Source organism: Tiliqua scincoides, chromosome 4, assembly GCF_035046505.1.
Source record: "Tiliqua scincoides isolate rTilSci1 chromosome 4, rTilSci1.hap2, whole genome shotgun sequence".
NCBI classification, from domain to species: domain Eukaryota; kingdom Metazoa; phylum Chordata; class Lepidosauria; order Squamata; family Scincidae; genus Tiliqua; species Tiliqua scincoides.
Window position 1 is genome coordinate 196,540,248 of NC_089824.1, and position 17,110 is coordinate 196,557,357.

Below are 17,110 nucleotides of genomic sequence, written 5' to 3' on the forward strand. Positions count from 1 at the left end.
GATATTAAGTTTATTTATACAGGCATCCTCTTATATCCATGGGGGAACTGTCCCAGGGACCCATTAATGTTGTATAGATGCTTGCCACGGTGAAATGTTTCTTTCTTTTACAGGGCTCTATAAGCATGAAAGCTTATAGTGCAACATGAAGGCAGCCTGAATGTTTGAAGAGACTAGATCAATTGTTAACAGGAAACAGTTAACGTTCTGCTTCTTGTTAAATTTCTACCCAACGTTGCATATACACAACAGGGACCAAATGTGTACACCTGTGGGCTGGGCAAAAATGGGTTAATTTTTGGTCTAGTCTCTTCAAACATTCAGGCTACCTGAACATCACGCTGTAAGTTTGCACGCTTATAGTGTCCTGTAAAAGAAAGAAACATTTTGCCACAGTAAGCATCTAAACAATGTTAATGGGTGGATAACAGTCAGATCATGGATATCGGGGGGGGGGGATGGACGGATGGACGCCTGTATACCACTTTCAACAATAAATAGCTCAAAGTGGTTTAAATAGCAAAATAAATAAAGTGTTCTGTCTCAGAAGAGCTCACAATATTAAAAAATGCCAGAGACACCAGCAACAACCACTGGAAATTATGCTGTGCTGGACTGAAAAAGGACAGTTGCTCTCCCCTTGCTAACTATAAGAGGACATCCCTTTAAAAGGTACCTCTTTACCCAGTTAACAAATGAATCATTGCAAACTTTCCAAGGGAATCTTTGTAAACTTTCAACAAAGCATGTTTCTTGTATCTTCAAAGAACACCAGAGACTCTGAATGAGTTAGTGTCCATTCCATCTCCACAAGGTAAGCGGTAATGCAAATGCTTAGCAAGGGTGGGGGTGAATGGTGCACCAGCCTACATGAAGCTATATTTGTCCCAACCAAGATTTTCTCAAAATTTAGGGATATTTTTAGCATGTGACATATCAGAACCCTTTATGAACCATTATGGATGCCATGGTGCTGAAACCAAGTGCACCAGCACTACTCATTGGAATTGACCCAAGTAGGTAGAAGTGGAACCAACTGAATATAGTGTTCCCTAAAGGCAATCCTGGAGAATAGTATAATCAGTACTATCAAAAGCTATTAATGAATGTTTATTACAAGGTGATAAAAGCACCTATCTCTGGGTCAAACTACACAGTTACCACTGATGTGCTTGTTTAGTCCAGATCGCAAGTAATAATTCCACTCTATACTTCCCTGGTCAGACCTGAGCTGGTGCCTAAGATTGCATGCAGTATTTAATGTTGTAAAGATGACACTGATAAGCTGAAGCAGATTCAGAGCAACTTAGACCAAGAAACCGAAAACCAAGGCTTATGGGGAATGGTTAAAAGTGCTTGATATGTTTGGCCTGGAGAAGACTAAGGGGAGATATAGGAGATGTCTTCAAGTACAGTGGGCCCTCAGAAACCAGAAGGAGATTTGACCATGCCCCCCCAACAGATACCAAATTCTGCAGATAATGAAATTCATGAGGTGCCTACACCTGCAAACTGGAAACGCCTTCCAGTTGTATCTGGGAGGCCTCCCTGCACTGCAGAACACCTCCTTAGATATGATCTGAAGCCACTTCTGGTCACATCTGGGAGCTGCTCCAAGGCCCTCCATTCATGCATAAGGAGGGCCCATTGTATGTGAAGGGCTGTCAAACAGAAGAAGGGAAACCACTTTCTGTGGTTGCTGAGGGCAGGACTAGAACCAATAGGAAAGATTTAAGCTAGATACTTGAATTTCCTAACTGTAAGAGCTATTGAGCACTGGAACAGTCTGCCTCATACAGTTGCGGGCTTTTCCTCATTGAAATTTTTTCAAGCAGAGGTTGGATAGCCATCTGACTAACTTCATAAAACAGACACCAGTACTGAGTAGGGGGTTGGACTAGATGACCTTCAAGCTCCCCTCCAACTCCAACGTTCTACGAAAGGGCAGGAAGTTTAATTACAGGCAAGGAAGGACCCAGCTGCACTGATCTGTGGCTGCAAATAAGCCTTGTCGAACTACAGTGAACAGCAATAATTAAATATCTTTTGAGCTATGTGCCATAAACTGTTCCATAGATCGCACCAGCCCTTCTTAATTCCCTATAAAGATAAGATTTCATAAAACAGTTTCTCAACCTAGAGTTGTTGGTTTCAAGGCCAAAGTAGGGCAGTTTCCTATCTGAAAAGAATTTGATACAGAATTCCAATGGTTCCACTGACGTCCAATCACAAATGCTGTTTAATCTCAAAGGAGCCTTGATTTACCTGTGTAGACACCAACCACTATCCTGTATAGTACGACAGTAACTTCCCCACACAAGATTTTATAAGTTACTTTTTCTAAACAGATAAAAGTTCTTCCTAAATTTTGGAAAGTCCCAGCCAGAGAGTGATATATATATATATATATATATATATATATATATATATATATATATATATATATATATATATATATATATATATATATATATATATATATATATTAGCATGCCTTATAACGAATCTATAAAAAGAGGAATTAAGATTCATGTGGTGGAGAGCTATGGAGATGAAAAGTACATAGGCAAAGTATATTTCCAGTTCCTAAGTTCTCTTGGTTATTCACCTCTAAAGAACCAGTTACGTGTCCCAACCTTTTGTTATACTCTCTAGCTACACAGGCCAGTGAAATTAAGGGTCAGAAAACCTTTTTTTAAATTTATGGGAGTTTCATGTGAATTTTGGATGCTGATTCCAAAAATGGCACTAGTTTTGCCCTATCACATCTAGTTTTGGAGATATGGCACAGCCTCATTAGTAAATGGTTCAAGCGGTTTCCTCGTGAGGAAGCCAAGATGCAGATTTTTTTTTGCCACTCCCTTCCTCTCAACTCCCCTGGTACATAACTCCACCTGAAAGGAATTTGCCAGTTGACAAAAGCACCAAGACTGGATTGTCACATTCATCTGTCACAATAGTGACGGCTTAACATGGTGACTTTTTGTTCAATGAAAAATGATGGGTAACTTGTAGTTTAAGCGATTTCCCCACACAGCAAGATTAGAGATTTATAATATCCTGTAGAATAATATCCAGTTTGCCATTGTCCCACAGGGTGCTGCACACCTCAAATTTCACCCTATGGAGGGCATACTTTAAAAAAAAGGTCACCACACAAGGATGGATAGAAGTCAGCTCATGCCAACTAGGACTCTACCACAAACATATGAAAGAAAAATAGATGGAAGGCTTACTGTTGGCTGGTGGTTTGGGGTATCCTTTTACTCTCAATGCCTACATAGTTTCTTTCCTGAAACCTCCAGAGGCCTCTCCTGGCTTGCGCTGGGCCTGCGACCCATTCTATTGGTCTCTGTGGGGCTGCAGAAGCTTTCCAGGTAAGTAATTTCATGGAACCTCCAGAGGCACCCACGTGGGCCCTCTGTATCCGCAGATGGTTAAGTCTGTGGGTACTGGATCTGCAGATGCAGAGTGCATGCAATCCACTGTATAACTGGGTAAGAGGCACTTTTTTCAAGTGGGTGCTCCTCTTTTATTTAGCACAGGGAGAGTAACTGGCCCTCCTCACCCCAGCAGTGTCTTTTCTAGTGGCTGTCCGCTGGTGTTTTGCATCTTTTAGATTGTGAGCCCTTTTGGGACAGGGAGCCATTAGTTATTTGATGTTTCTCTGTAAACCGCTTTGTGAACTTTTGTTGAAAAGTGGTATATAAATACTGTTGTTGTTGTTAATGTTATTATTATTAATAAATTAATAACAATAACAATAACAATAATACACCCCAGTCAGCATCTGTGGAATTCCTTATCCACAGGGGTGGGGGTCTGCAATCAAACCCTTGTGGATAAGGAGGGCCCACTGTATATGGCACTCCTCATCCCCTCTGACTTGTGTCTTTACAACAATCTTGTGAGGTAGGTTTGAATAGCAACTGGCTCAAGATCACTCTGGGCACAATCCAAATTTGCGCTGGAACATGCAAGCCAGGAGGCTTGCACTATATCCAGTGCAGGATTGTGGCCAGAAGTGGCTTAGCCAGAGGCAAGGGGAAACTCTTCCCCTTACCCCTGGGTAAGGGCTGCTGGCCCCAATGGGTCTCCTCGGACTTGCACCATCTCCTGAGGTGGCACAAGTGCAAGGAGAGCACAAGGGCTTGAAGCCGCTCCATTCTCCCTGGGAACAGGCCTTGGAATCCGGCATAACTGCCGGATTCCAGCCCCGCTTCCCTCTCCTCGCCTGACCACCCCCGGGGCTGCCCATCCCCCCACCCAGGAACGCCTCCATCCCTCCCCCTCTCCACCTCCCCCACACCTACCTGTCACCCTTGTATTGGCTCATGTGAGCCAATGCAAGGAGCTGGGAGGAGGCCAGCGCAGAGGTCTCCGTCAGCCACAGAGGCACAAACATGGTTAACGGCACATCTGCGACCTTCCCAGGCTGGCCCAAGGGACTTGGGCCAGCTGAACACAAGGTTAGGATTGCACCCTCAGTTAGCTTCATGGTGGAACAGAGATTTGAATCAAAATGTCCTTTGTCCTAGGCCAGCACTCTAACTGCTATACCACAGTGGTTCCAACATTACACTTAAGGACTCTTGTCTCAATCAGCCACTTCCAGCTTTATCAAACTCGCTGTATTACAGTCCACTGAACAGGAAAATTCATACCACTGAGATACTTATCAATTTTAAAAGACAGCCCAGTACTACAACATGCAGGACACCACAGCTTATGCTGGAGTATTCCAAAAATCAACAATGTACTCTTCACAGAAAACCTGTGTTCTATATAGTCCAACTTAAACCTAATATCACACATTAATTTCTTTGACTCAGCATTACGTACATGTAAAGAATTATGCTTTAAAAACCACACAGAACTAGACATGCTTTAGAACTGCTGTTTCTGAAGTAATTTGGAATCCTTTATGCTTTTTGAATTCATGACATTTTGAAATCCAAGAAATCTTTGCAGAGCAGCAGCTTTTAGAAATACTAGGGCGTGCGTCAGTATAAAGGGCTATGTTGCTTTGAAGACAGAAAGGAAAGAACATTAAGTAACCTCTGTGGGTAACAGCAATTAAGATACAAGTGCAGATTGGGCAATGTGCGTATTCACTCAGGCAGCTGAAACAGCATAGGGGGGAGAGGGGCTGCGGAAGGACAAATCTTCCATGTTCATTCAGAAGCCTCATAATCCGTAACAAGGTTAATATATAAAAACAGGACTTGAAAGTGAAGTCCAAGTACCTGTGTTGCATGGTGCCTGTTCTAAACACATTAACACAGTCAGACAGTCATCATTTCCAGGTACTCAATGTAACACTGGCAATTTTTCTCACTGCAAATGTATGGAAGTAAAGGAGGAAAATACAAACCTTAGAGACCAGAGTTGCCTGCAGCAACCATCACATAGTGTAGTTCTGAATCTCACCGGTTATGATGGAACTGGCTTCTATTATATGTGCTTAAGGATCTTAACCTCAAATGGCTGGCTTTGCATGTTCTACTCAGGCTGCTCTTTTTGTCAGTCTGGTTTGTTGCATGCCTGTGGGGAAGTTGATCTGTTCCATCACAGACAGAAACCACAATTCAGCGCTACACTAAAACAGTGGAATGAATGCTGGTGTACTCTCATAAAGATAGCCATTTCTGTATTCAATTGTTGATCCTCACTGTTATGATCTGATATGGATAGGAAAGAATTCCCCTGAAAGAAAGAAAGAAAGAAAGAAAGAAAGAAAGAAAGAAAGAAAGAAAGAAAGAAAGAAAGAAAGAAAGAAAGAAAGAGAAAAATCACTAAAAGGGCCCTCTGCTTTTGCAGATTGCAAGTGAGGCCACAAAACTGGGGGCAGGCATTGAGGCCAGTCTTATGAGCAGTTTCTTCCTGTGCCCTAAAAAGGTAGGATATGAAAGGCTTGCCCCAAGTAGCTCACTAGGCAAGTTCCTGCATTGACCCTCAAGTTCTGAAAGTACCCAATGCCACACTTTCACCATACTTGACAACAGTTTTGAAACTGGTATAAAAAGTCTCCCCTTACCCTAACCTTTATAGGTCTCCTCCATCTGTTCCTCATGCAAGTAACTCTCTCACATTCTAGGTTCCCCGTACAACTCTTATGTACATATACATCCTATTTTGATCTACTGCTATAGATCACCTAGTTTCTATACCAATTTAACTGGACCCACAACCTCCAGGGACAACTCCACCCCTTACTTTAAACGGTGTCACAATCCACACTTTGGGAAATCCAGAGTCCTGAATGTTTACTGCTTTGTTACCAGTAAGGCATGAAAAACAGTTTCCACCTCCTGGCTGCATCACAGTCTTCACAAGTTTTATCTCCTATTTTAGACACACTATCATTAGGTACTTGCTGCTTTTTAGGTAGGTCAAGTTCCTGCAACATTAGTCCAGCATTCAAAACTTATCTAGTACTATGCAACTTTCAGTCTTTCCCCATACCACCATAAAACACATCAAAAGCATTCTTGTATACTCTTTGCACACCTGATCCAGAAACATAAATGAACACTGACTGCTGTGTAGCCAGTTGTGCTAAGGTTGAACTGTTCCACCCAGGGAGTTCCTCCCATAGAGATTCCAAAAGACTGGACTTCTTCCCTGCTTTACTAAGTGCTCTTTCCACATGGAGGATGAAACCAAACAACTCTTGCAGTTCAAGAGCTGTGTTAACAAAAAAGCATTTCCTCTTATTGTTCTCAAAGGCTTTAAGGGGTAGTCTTCTATGACACACACAGAAGATGACAAAAATTGAGCTGCTTTGTAACAGCTCCCAGTTTACTTGGAATGAAAAGGGGACTGTGGAACATCCCAAGAATGTGGCCAAAACACAAGCAGGAACAACTACTAGGGTCTTCGCTGGGGGAATGAACATTGTAGATTGGAGAGAAAATGATAAAGGTTGAATCACACAACCAAAGAAGATGCCTGGGGAAGTACTGCTGGCTGCTCCACCACAGAGTGTGGTGCCTTAAGCAAGTCGGTCCTAAGAGTCGCATATATAGCCACAGTGCGTTCTATCTCAAGACAATTACAAACTCAGATTTTAAAGGCTTTCCTACTTCCCCACCCACAAAATTATGCTTCACCTACAGCCTGGAGAAGGGTTTTGAATTGGAGAACTTGAAAATTTTCTGACAACTTTGTGATAGTTTAGTTGGTCATAATCAAGATTTCACCTTACTCTTCTGGAATTTTTTTTTTCCTAGGGGACCAACTTGATTACCTCTGAATTTTGTGTGAGGCAGAAAACAACTGTCTAGGAGAAGCATTTTAAAATAGGAGGAAGATTAACTTCTGCCACCTGAAGACAGAACTTCATAGGCTGGTAGTGGTGGAAGATACCCTCCAACCACTAGGTAATACTACCCAATTTGGCTTCTTTTGACTCTTTACCTGGCAGGAGGTCTGGTCTAGAGGGTAGAGCCTCCATTTGCCTGAAGATTAACATCCACAAGGTCGCCAGTTCGAGGCCACTGGCACCGTGCGACCTTGAAGCAGCTGGCAAGCTGCAGCTGAGCTGTTCCATCTGCTCGGAGCGTGGGAGGATGGAGGCCAGAATGTTAAACCAGATCGGAGCGTAACATCTTGAATGTGGTGGTTCTTGAAAGAGAGAACCTTCTTTCAATTTGTAAAAATCCCTGCGTGGATTTAATAAGCCTGCCTGTGTAAACCGCCTTGAATAAAGTCTTGAACAAAGACCAAGAAAGGCGGTATATAAATACTGTATATTATTATTATATATTATTATTTACCTAGCAACTGCAGTTTTTCAAATACAAAGATGACCATGTTTTTTCTTTACTTTTGCTCCCTGCTTTGCAAAGGACTTGTATGTTTTGCTTAATGTGGGAAACAGAACCAAGACCTGTCTACATTTTGAGTTACTTCTTTAAAATATAAGTTACGGCCAGTTTTGTTTCTTTGCTCCAGTGACTCTTAGGAAAAACTTAAATCTGTCTTGTAACAGGAAGATTGAAAATCCACACAAAACCTCTCACACTGCATTTCTCAGGACGGTTATGAACTTCAGGGACTTCAAAGGTTTTTACATCTTGCCTCTTTTGGGTTACTCCCCTTTCTATTTTGCTTAACATTTAATATGAGTAACATTTATGAAGAAGTGGAAAGCAGGTTGACTGCTTTGCAGTATTTTAGTAGGTCTTAAACACAGTACCTTAACTTTGGATTTTTTTCCCTCCAAGTGGACCAACATGCCTGCCTACAATTTTTATGCACATCATCATCTATAGCACAAATAAGAATTTGCCAAGTGGTGTGTAGTAGAAGGCCAGCGGAAACTGTGAATAGCTTCAAAGAATGCATTTCTTCTGCTGGCCTTCTACTTGTCTTTCAAGGTCAAACAATCAGTTATCAAAGAGAAAAAGGACTGAAACACCAAGAGTTCTTGTAGTGGGAAATGGTCCCTTTTTAATTTGCTCCCTAGTTTTTGCCTGGAGCATTCGCATTCCAATAACTTGTACTAAGATCAACTGATAGGAGGTCTCCCCTGCAGTGCAGGAACTTTGTGAGGCCTGAATAAACAAAAGAGATGGGAGAGCAGCCAGATCTGACTAGCTGAACACTGTTCCATCAGTGTTATTCAAACTGAGCTGCGCAGCTCTTTAGGGAAGCGCCAGGAACTCAAAGGTGAGGCGCGGAGATGGGAGATGTTCTCTTGCAGTGACACAGTCACACCCCTGGGCAGAATACGAGCCCGTCTTCTGCCCGTCCTCTGCGCTTTTTTTTAAAAGCAGACCAAACGGAGTTGCTCAGCTGCCGCCCCGCCCTCTTCCGAGCATGCTCAGCTTGCAGTCCTTAACCCTCGCTGATCCTTGTCTGGTTGGTTCCTAGTTCCCAGCCTGGGATCGCTTCTCATCAAAGTGAAATCTCTCTTTTCAACCCCCTCCCTCTTCCACTCCCCCTTTTGATCTCCAAACCTTCCCGCTTCCCTCCCCCTCCCCAAATAAAACGCTTCCTATTTTGCCAGTCATCAGGACTCTTAAAGTTGTTTCCATGCAGTTGGCAAAGGGGGGGGGGGGGAGAGAGAAGCACACACTTTACTTGGCCAGGAGCAGAAAAAGGGTACTGTTTTTAAAGTGATTTATTAATCTTGTTGTTTGACTGAAGAGGAGAGGCTGTATTTTTAAAGTGATGAATCTTGCTATTTGAAGGGAATTCTTACCAGTCATTGATTAAGTGATTGCCAGCCCAATCCTATCCACACTTTCCTGAAAGTAAGCCCCATTGACTCTAATGGGACTTACTTCTGAGTAGACATGCATTGGCTTGAGCTGTGCATCTCCTAGTGTAAGAGACAAATCAGCTTCCTAACCAAACCCTTATCAGCTCTGATATATTTTCATGGTCTATTTTTGTTTCCCCCACCAGCTGCTGGAAAAATTTAATTTCATTAAATTAATTAAGCGTTCAATTCTATCAAAGGAGAATGGGAGAAATGACTAGTTGGATTGGGGTCCACAGGGGTGTGTATGTGTAATGTTGGTCAGACTGGTTGTTCACAAAGTTCATTTGATAAAACAATTCTATTGGTATGCTTACAAAGTTTTAAAAAATGAGTCCTCCTGGACCAGACAAAATCTACCTACTCCAGCATCCTGTCTCCAACAGTGATCAGCAGCTGATCATTTATAAAGCATGTATATTGCTGTGTATTAATAATATATTTTTAAGATCTACATTTAATTAATGATATGATTAATATAATTAATATTAATATAGTTAATATAGTTAATCCCTCTGCAAGGCCTTAGGGATGGACCTCAACAAGTGGGAAACCCTGGCCTCTGAGCGGCCCGCTTGGAGGCAGGCTGTGCAGCATGGCCTTTCCCAGTTTGAAGAGACACTTGGCCAACAGACTGAGGCAAAGAGGCAAAGAAGGAAGGCCCATAGCCAGGGAGACAGACCAGGGACAGACTGCACTTGCTCCCGGTGTGGAAGGGATTGTCACTCCCGGATTGGCCTTTTCAGCCACACTAGACGCTGTGCCAGAACCACCTTTCAGAGCGCGATACCATAGTCTTTCGAGACTGAAGGTTGCCAATATAAAAAAATATAGTTAATATATATATATAATATTTTATTATAATAAATATAATATAATATTATATTTAATATAGTTAACATAGTTAATATTTCTGGCCACTTCCTGTTTAATTATGTCACTTCCAGCCCTCAGGAACATGATGGGGAGTCATGGCCAACAGCCACGGGGGACAAGGGAGCCACTGGCTGGAAAAGTTTGAGTACCACTGCTGTTCCATCACGGGGGAACTAGCAGGCCAACAGCACAATCATGTAAACCTGCATACTGGAGTGGAAGTGCAGAAAAGGGAGCTTGGCCACAGCGTGCATTATGCGGTTTCTCCCCCTCTAGAACTGCAGTGAATTAGCATACAAAAAAATTCTTCCATCAGTTGCAATCCAGTGATTCTCAGTAGGGTTTGGAGAACCAATGATGCGCAAATGAGTGACTGGATCACTGTATGCAAACACCTGTCCTTAGTTCCTTTGAAGCCAGTGAATAACTTTGGAAAAAGAACAGTGAAATTATTTTCACACACAGTGGGCTTTGGTATACATGGGGGATCATTTCCAGGAGTTCCCCATGGGAACTCACCAGGAGTCCCCATGGATACCAAATTCAGCTGATAATGAAATCTGGGGGGGGGGGGGGGAGAGCACTGCAGTTACTTACCTGGAGGGGCATGTCCAGCCTTCTGGAGGTCACACACAACCTCCCCAGAAGCCTCCTCAGACATGACTGAAAGGAACTTCTGGTTTGTGCTAGCAAACCAGAAGTGTTTTCCAGTTGCATCCAGGAGGCCTCCATGCACCTCACAACACTTCTGGAAGTGACTAGAGGACTGGTTGTATCCGGGATGTCCTCTAAGGCCCTCCAGCCATGGGCTTGGAATCGTGGGTACCAGATATTCAAATTCACAGATGGTAAGCCTGTTTATAAGGAGGTCCCACTGTCTATGGCTTTATTGGCTGCTGAAGTTGCTTCCCTGAAGTTCCTCTTTTGCCCTGAGCTTTAATGGTGTACAAGTTGAATCCCTGCCTAACTTTCTTCAGGTAACCAGGTTATCACAGGTTCAACTGCCTGACACCTCTTCTATGGCATGCCTTGCCAAGAAAAGGAGGGTTTCCGACAGCTCTGAATATTTAATACACTTCCACTCCCTCTTTGCAAACATCCCTCGAGATTCCTCTGCCTTAGGATTAATTCACACAAAATTAATCACTTTGCCATTTGTGCATTCCAGCACTAAACTTTCTGAATACTTCAAGGAAAATGTTAAGTTTGTATGGGAAAAATTTCACTTTAAACAATGATAGCCTAAATATTGACCAAGGGCCTTGGAAGACCATTGAAAATGCAGCTATTGTTAAGTCTGTTTTATAGCGAGCAAGCTGGAATGTGCCACTAATACTGAGCAAGTATGCAGAGAGAGTTGGGGCAGGTGAGCACCCTGACAAACAAATAACGTATTATTTTCCATTTGCGTCAGAGCACATTTTTTTTTCTTCACAGAAGAATCGGGTTAGTTGAGTACACGGCCTAGAAGTGTGTCACATCCCACTTTTTCCTTCAAAAATACCTGAATGCAAAAAATATCTGGATAGTACAGATCTGAAGTAAAGACAGCTCTTGTTTAATTCCAGGAAAGCAACATTCATCTGCTTTTGCGACAGCAAAATCTATACTCCATTTGGTCATGACAAAGGTGTTAATAAGTGTGGATGCAGAATGAAAATAAGCAAGGAGGGTGCCAAAAGGTTGGCAACTTTGAAGAAGTACTGACATTAAGTAAGCATGTGACATTTCTTTTGCTGTGTAAACTGCTCTCTGAACTTTTTTTGTTGTTGCTGAAAAACAGTATACAAACATTTTTTGATCACATTATGATAAAAAACCTGGTAATCAAGCAGGAATACCTACAGCTACTGAGGCCAATAAATAAATAAATGGGAGAGGGGAGCATGGGTCCAATGCAGGTTTACTCAGAAGTAAGTCCCACAAGTATGCATGCATAGAGTCATAGCTTAAAGCAGGGCTTTTCAGACTGGGGCGTTGCACCTGCAGCCCCCTGAGTGGCGCAATCCTGGGGATCGTGCCGCTGCCTTCCCCCCGCCCCCGCTGCCTCCCCCCCATCCCCGCAAGGACTTATTATTATTATTATTATTAACAGTATTTATATACCGCTTTTCAACTAAAAGTTCACAAAGCGGTTTACAGAGAAAAATCAAATAACTAAATGGCTCCCTGTCCCAAAAGGGCTCACAATCTAAAAAGATGCCAGGGAATACCAGCAGACAGCCACTAGAACAGACAGTGCTGGGGTGAGGTGGGCCAGTTACTCTCCCCCTGCTAAAAAGAAAGCCACTTTTTGTCACTGAGGCTCAGCAGGTTCCTAACAGGCAAACCAGGGTTGGTCTACTCATGAGGCCAACAGAAGAAGTTGCCTCGGGCAGCTGATTAATGCGGGTGGGTGGGGTGCTCATCTCTGTCCGGCTATTTTCCTTCACTGCTCCTCTTTCTACTCCCTGGACTGGAAAAGGAAGAAGTGGACAGAGATGAACAGGAAATGTGAAGGGGAGCTAAGCTAGAACATTGGAGAGTGGGAGGAATAGAGGCTGGCACATCACTGAGTGGGGAGGGGGGTTGGCATTTGGTATGCAGCATCAGGAGGTTATGGACCTGCCCTGATGCAAGCTTATTATGGTAATTAACTATAGACAGAATCCTGAAAATTAGCATCTGGTTGAAGTTTTCCATTTGCTTAATTTTTGCAGACAAAATTGTTCAAGCATGCAATATCGCCTTACATCAGGGCTTTTCAAACTGGGGCGTCGTGACGCCCCAGCCTGTGGGCCCTGGCCTCTGCCCCCTTAAGGGGTGGGGGAAGCCTGGAGGCAGGGAGGAAGCAGCAGTGCGATCCCCAGGATCGCGCCGCTCAGGGGGCTGCAGGGGCTTGGGAGCACTTACCCAAGCCTCCTGCAGCCTCCCCAGGGTGCCGGGAGCCCAGTGCGAACCTTTGTTAGGGTTCCCTGCAGCAGTGAAAGTGGAGCAATCACGCTCCACTTCCGCTTTAGCGGAGGTTGGCAATCACTCCGCTTTTTCATTCACTGCTGCAGGGAGCTCTAACAAAGGTTCGCACCGGGCTCCCTGAACCCTGGGGAGGCTGCAGGAGGCTTGGGTAAGCCCCTTCCACCCACCCCCGCTGCCTCCCCCCCCCCCCCGCACCCACAAGAACTTACAGTGGCTCAAACTCTCCTGGAGAGTTTGAAAACCACTGCCTTACATGCATTTTACACGTTACAACCTGCAACATGTAAGTTAAGCTGAGAGTTGGCGACTGGCCCAAAGTCACCTAATGAGCTTCGTGGTTGAGCAGATTCCCACACTCTGGTCCCTACACCACAGAGCCTTTCTTAGTTGCAGCCACTTGTTCAGCTAGGCAGCCCAACAGGTGAAGCATTTCTGAGATTCCAGTCTTGACAACATACCCCAAGTGGCTCAGCAATGTCCCATTAATGCTAAATCGGTTTTTAGCATGAGTGAAACTGGCGGAGTAAAGATACATAACGATTAGGGAGAAAACCAAGGCAATGGAGTAATAATGCCACAGGGCAGTTCTCACCACTCCCAGCTGCATTTTCCCTCTATGTACTGGGAAGGCTGTTGCCTTTACAAGGACAAATAGCATTCAGTTGCTCAACAAGCATGGCAATCAGGTCAGCCAGCAGTTGTGCACCTCCTTACCAAATTTATGAACCAAGCTAAACCAAAAAGTGTACTGACAGAGCAGGTCTACATGCATTTCCAAATGCAACCCACTTCTCAATGTTCCTCCTACTCCTATCCCTAGCAGCTTATTTGACCAATCTATTTCACAGTGGCATTTTCTGAGTTGAGACAGACATACCCAAAGAGGCCTAGGAGATTCATAACTCCTCTCTGAAGTCACTCTTGACCTTTCCTGTGCCTCTTCGATACAACCAGGAAGTTGAATGAGCTGTGGTCTCCACTAATTGATAATGACAGGGTACATGAAACAACTTCTAGTTGCATTTAAGCTTTCTACTTCCTTGAGTCTCTCTGCTGTGGATTGTTAATACAGTACACAATGTGGTGTCCTTTTTCTCCCTTCTCAATCAGTTTTGTCCACCAACCTAAGCTCTTTCTTGCTTCAGTTGTCACAAAATGGTCATTCTGCGAATAAATTGCCATTTCAAGGTGATTTTCACTGCAGAACCAGTGGGAGGGGAAAAAACACAGGATCCCTACTACTGCATGCAATATTCTCATGCTGATTTGGGTCCCCCTTGAAGCCATTTGAGAACTTCAAAGGACCTTTTCTTGCCCACTTCCTTCTTTAAAGTCATTAGTTAATATCTACTTCAGCAATTTTCAAACTTTTTCATCTCACAGCACACTGAGAAGGCATGAAAATTTTCAAGGAACACCACCAATTTTTGCCAGTTGACAAGGGGCTCACATCCCCCCCCCCCACCATGGCCCTTCCCCAAACTCCCACAGCACACCTGCAGACCATTTGCGACACACCAATGGGCCACAGCACAGTGACTGAAAATCGCTGATCTAATTTGACTCCCGGGTAGATGGGACTCGTTAGCCTGGGAAGGCAGCTCATCTGAGAGAAGGAAAACTCTGATCCCAAACCTCCACTGCCTTGTGGCTACATCCAGTTATGGAAAAGGCTTCAGGAGTCAACCTCGAGGCAAAATCCGGAGCCGGAGTCCCTGAGGCAGTTCATGGCTGAACACAGTCACGTTCTGGCAACTCCTGCGACGCCGCTGGAACCAACCGTATTGGCCTCTGCCTTTCCATTGGACCATTTCAGCGACGTGGAGAGGGGGGATTTGCTGCATGGGTAACAGCCTATCCTCCATACCTACTTTACCCAGGCTTCACGCACTGGAGAGGACACTCTGTTCCAGAACCACCATTCAGAGCGTGACACCATAGTCTTCCGAGATTGAAGGATGCCAACAATTTGACTCTCAAAATCAATCACTCTTGATTTAGGAAGGCGCATTATGACAACAAAACATGGAACAAAGTAGTAATATGCACTACAAACTTGGAGCCAGTGTGAATCAAGCAGGACTGTGAGTCTGCACAGCTGGAATATGACCTATATCTTTCAGTTCAGACTCCTCATGTGGACTTTGGTGAGCTATTTTATATCTAGGTGACAGTTCCCTACTCCCCTGAACTGTAAACAACACACCCACCCAAAGAAGTCTCATTTGAGCAACCAGGCATGCCACTTTTCAAACACTGCTAATAGGATGCTGGACAGCTGACGTGTAACCAAAACAGACAGTGCAGTGACTGTAGTTGGCTTTCTCCAGTAGGTATGGTAAGGTATTGGTGAGGGGAAACGGAATGGGCAGGAGGTCTGGTCTAGAGGGTAGAGCCTCCATTTGCCTGAAGATAACATCCGCAGGTCGCCAGTTCGAGGCCACCGGCACCATGCGACCTTGAAGCAGCTGACAAGATGAGTCGAGTTATTCCATCTGCTCTGAGCGAGGGAGGATGGAGGCCAGAATGTGAAACCAGATCAGAAAGAAACATCTGAATGTTGTGGTTCTTGAAGGATAGAACCTTCTTTCAATTGTAAAAATCCCTACAGGGATTTAAATAACCTGCCTATGTAAACTGCCTTGAATAAAGTCTTGAATAAAGACCAAGAAAGGCGGTATACAAATACCTGTATTAATTATTATTATTATTATTATTTTCCCAACAGACCTGCCAAGTTCACGATGGCGTGTCATACAGAGGCAAATCAAGAACTCAGGAAGCCAAGCTGTGAAAAGTTTTTTTAACTCCCCCTTCCCCCAAAACAAACCACTTTGGTAATTTCTTTCTAAGGGAGGGCTGCCTTGCTCTACATACACCAGTTTCATAAAAGTAAAGAAATTTTTTCCATGATATCTGGGGTACTGTGAACCCGCAGGTCCTTTCAGTGGATGCATTCAGGCTATCACTCAGTTAAATAATTTGTAAAAGAACAATCAAGTGATTGAATTGACTGATTATCTGCATGATTGACACAACCGCTTTAAAAAAAAACCCATGTTTTTTAAAAAATTATTGAGCAGTTTCTTCTTGGAAGAGACATTCTTCAAGTGAGAATGAAGGGGATAGTCTCTTGTAAGGTGGTGCTTGCAAAGCAACCCCCCTCCATATCTGCAGGTCCTGCACCCACAATTTCAATTATCCACAGACAGGAAATATTTTATAAAAAATACAGAAAGTTCTTCCTCCTTCTCTTCTCCCCCCCCCCCCCCCGGCGCCGCCAGCCTGCCAGCACTGCCCTTTGAAATGCACCATGTGTGACTACAGGCTCTGACCCACCTCAATCACTGTGCTCAGTGGCACGAAGTCATCCAGCAGTACTTTACAAGCTGGTGGTTTCTTAATGGCCATGCTGAGGTGGAACTTCCATCTGCACTTTCCCCTCTGCACTTCCCACCTCTTGCAGCACCTCACCCAACAGCTCCCTCTAGCCCACAGCAGCTGCCAACACAGAAGCAGCCAACCAGCCCATCAGTCAGGCAGGCTGCCTCTAGATCTTAAAGCCTGGAGACTGTAAACACTGTACTGCAATGGTTCCCAAACTGTGAGCCATGGTTCCCCAGGGGGCTGTGAAAACCAGTCTGGGGAGTGGCAGAATCCTTGTGAAAAACTCATCACCCTACACAATGTATAGGATTGTAGTCCTAATAGGGAACCATGGCCAATGGCTCAGTAAGTCAAGGGTGCCACCAGTTTAAAAAGGTTTGGGAACCACTGCTGTACTGATATAGGGTTCAATACTATCCATGGTTTGGGGCATCTACGGTAGGTCTTGGAATGCATCCCCAGGGATGGGGGGGCGCTACTAAACTTGTTTGTTGTTGGCAACCTTCAGTCTCGAAAGACTATGGTATTGCGCTCTGAATGATGGTTCTGGAACAGCATCTAGTGTGGCTGAAAAAGCCGATTCGGGAGTGACAATCCTTGGTCTGTCTCCCTGGCTATGGGCCT

At 44.1% G+C, this 17,110-nt stretch overlaps 1 protein-coding gene across 1 annotated transcript in view; it reads right to left on the reverse strand.

The window, feature by feature from the left end:
* Positions 1 to 17,110, reverse strand: part of ARHGAP40 (Rho GTPase activating protein 40) — a 48,044-nt gene that overhangs the window by 26,059 nt on the left and 4,875 nt on the right. The gene's annotated exons all lie outside the window — the stretch shown is intronic.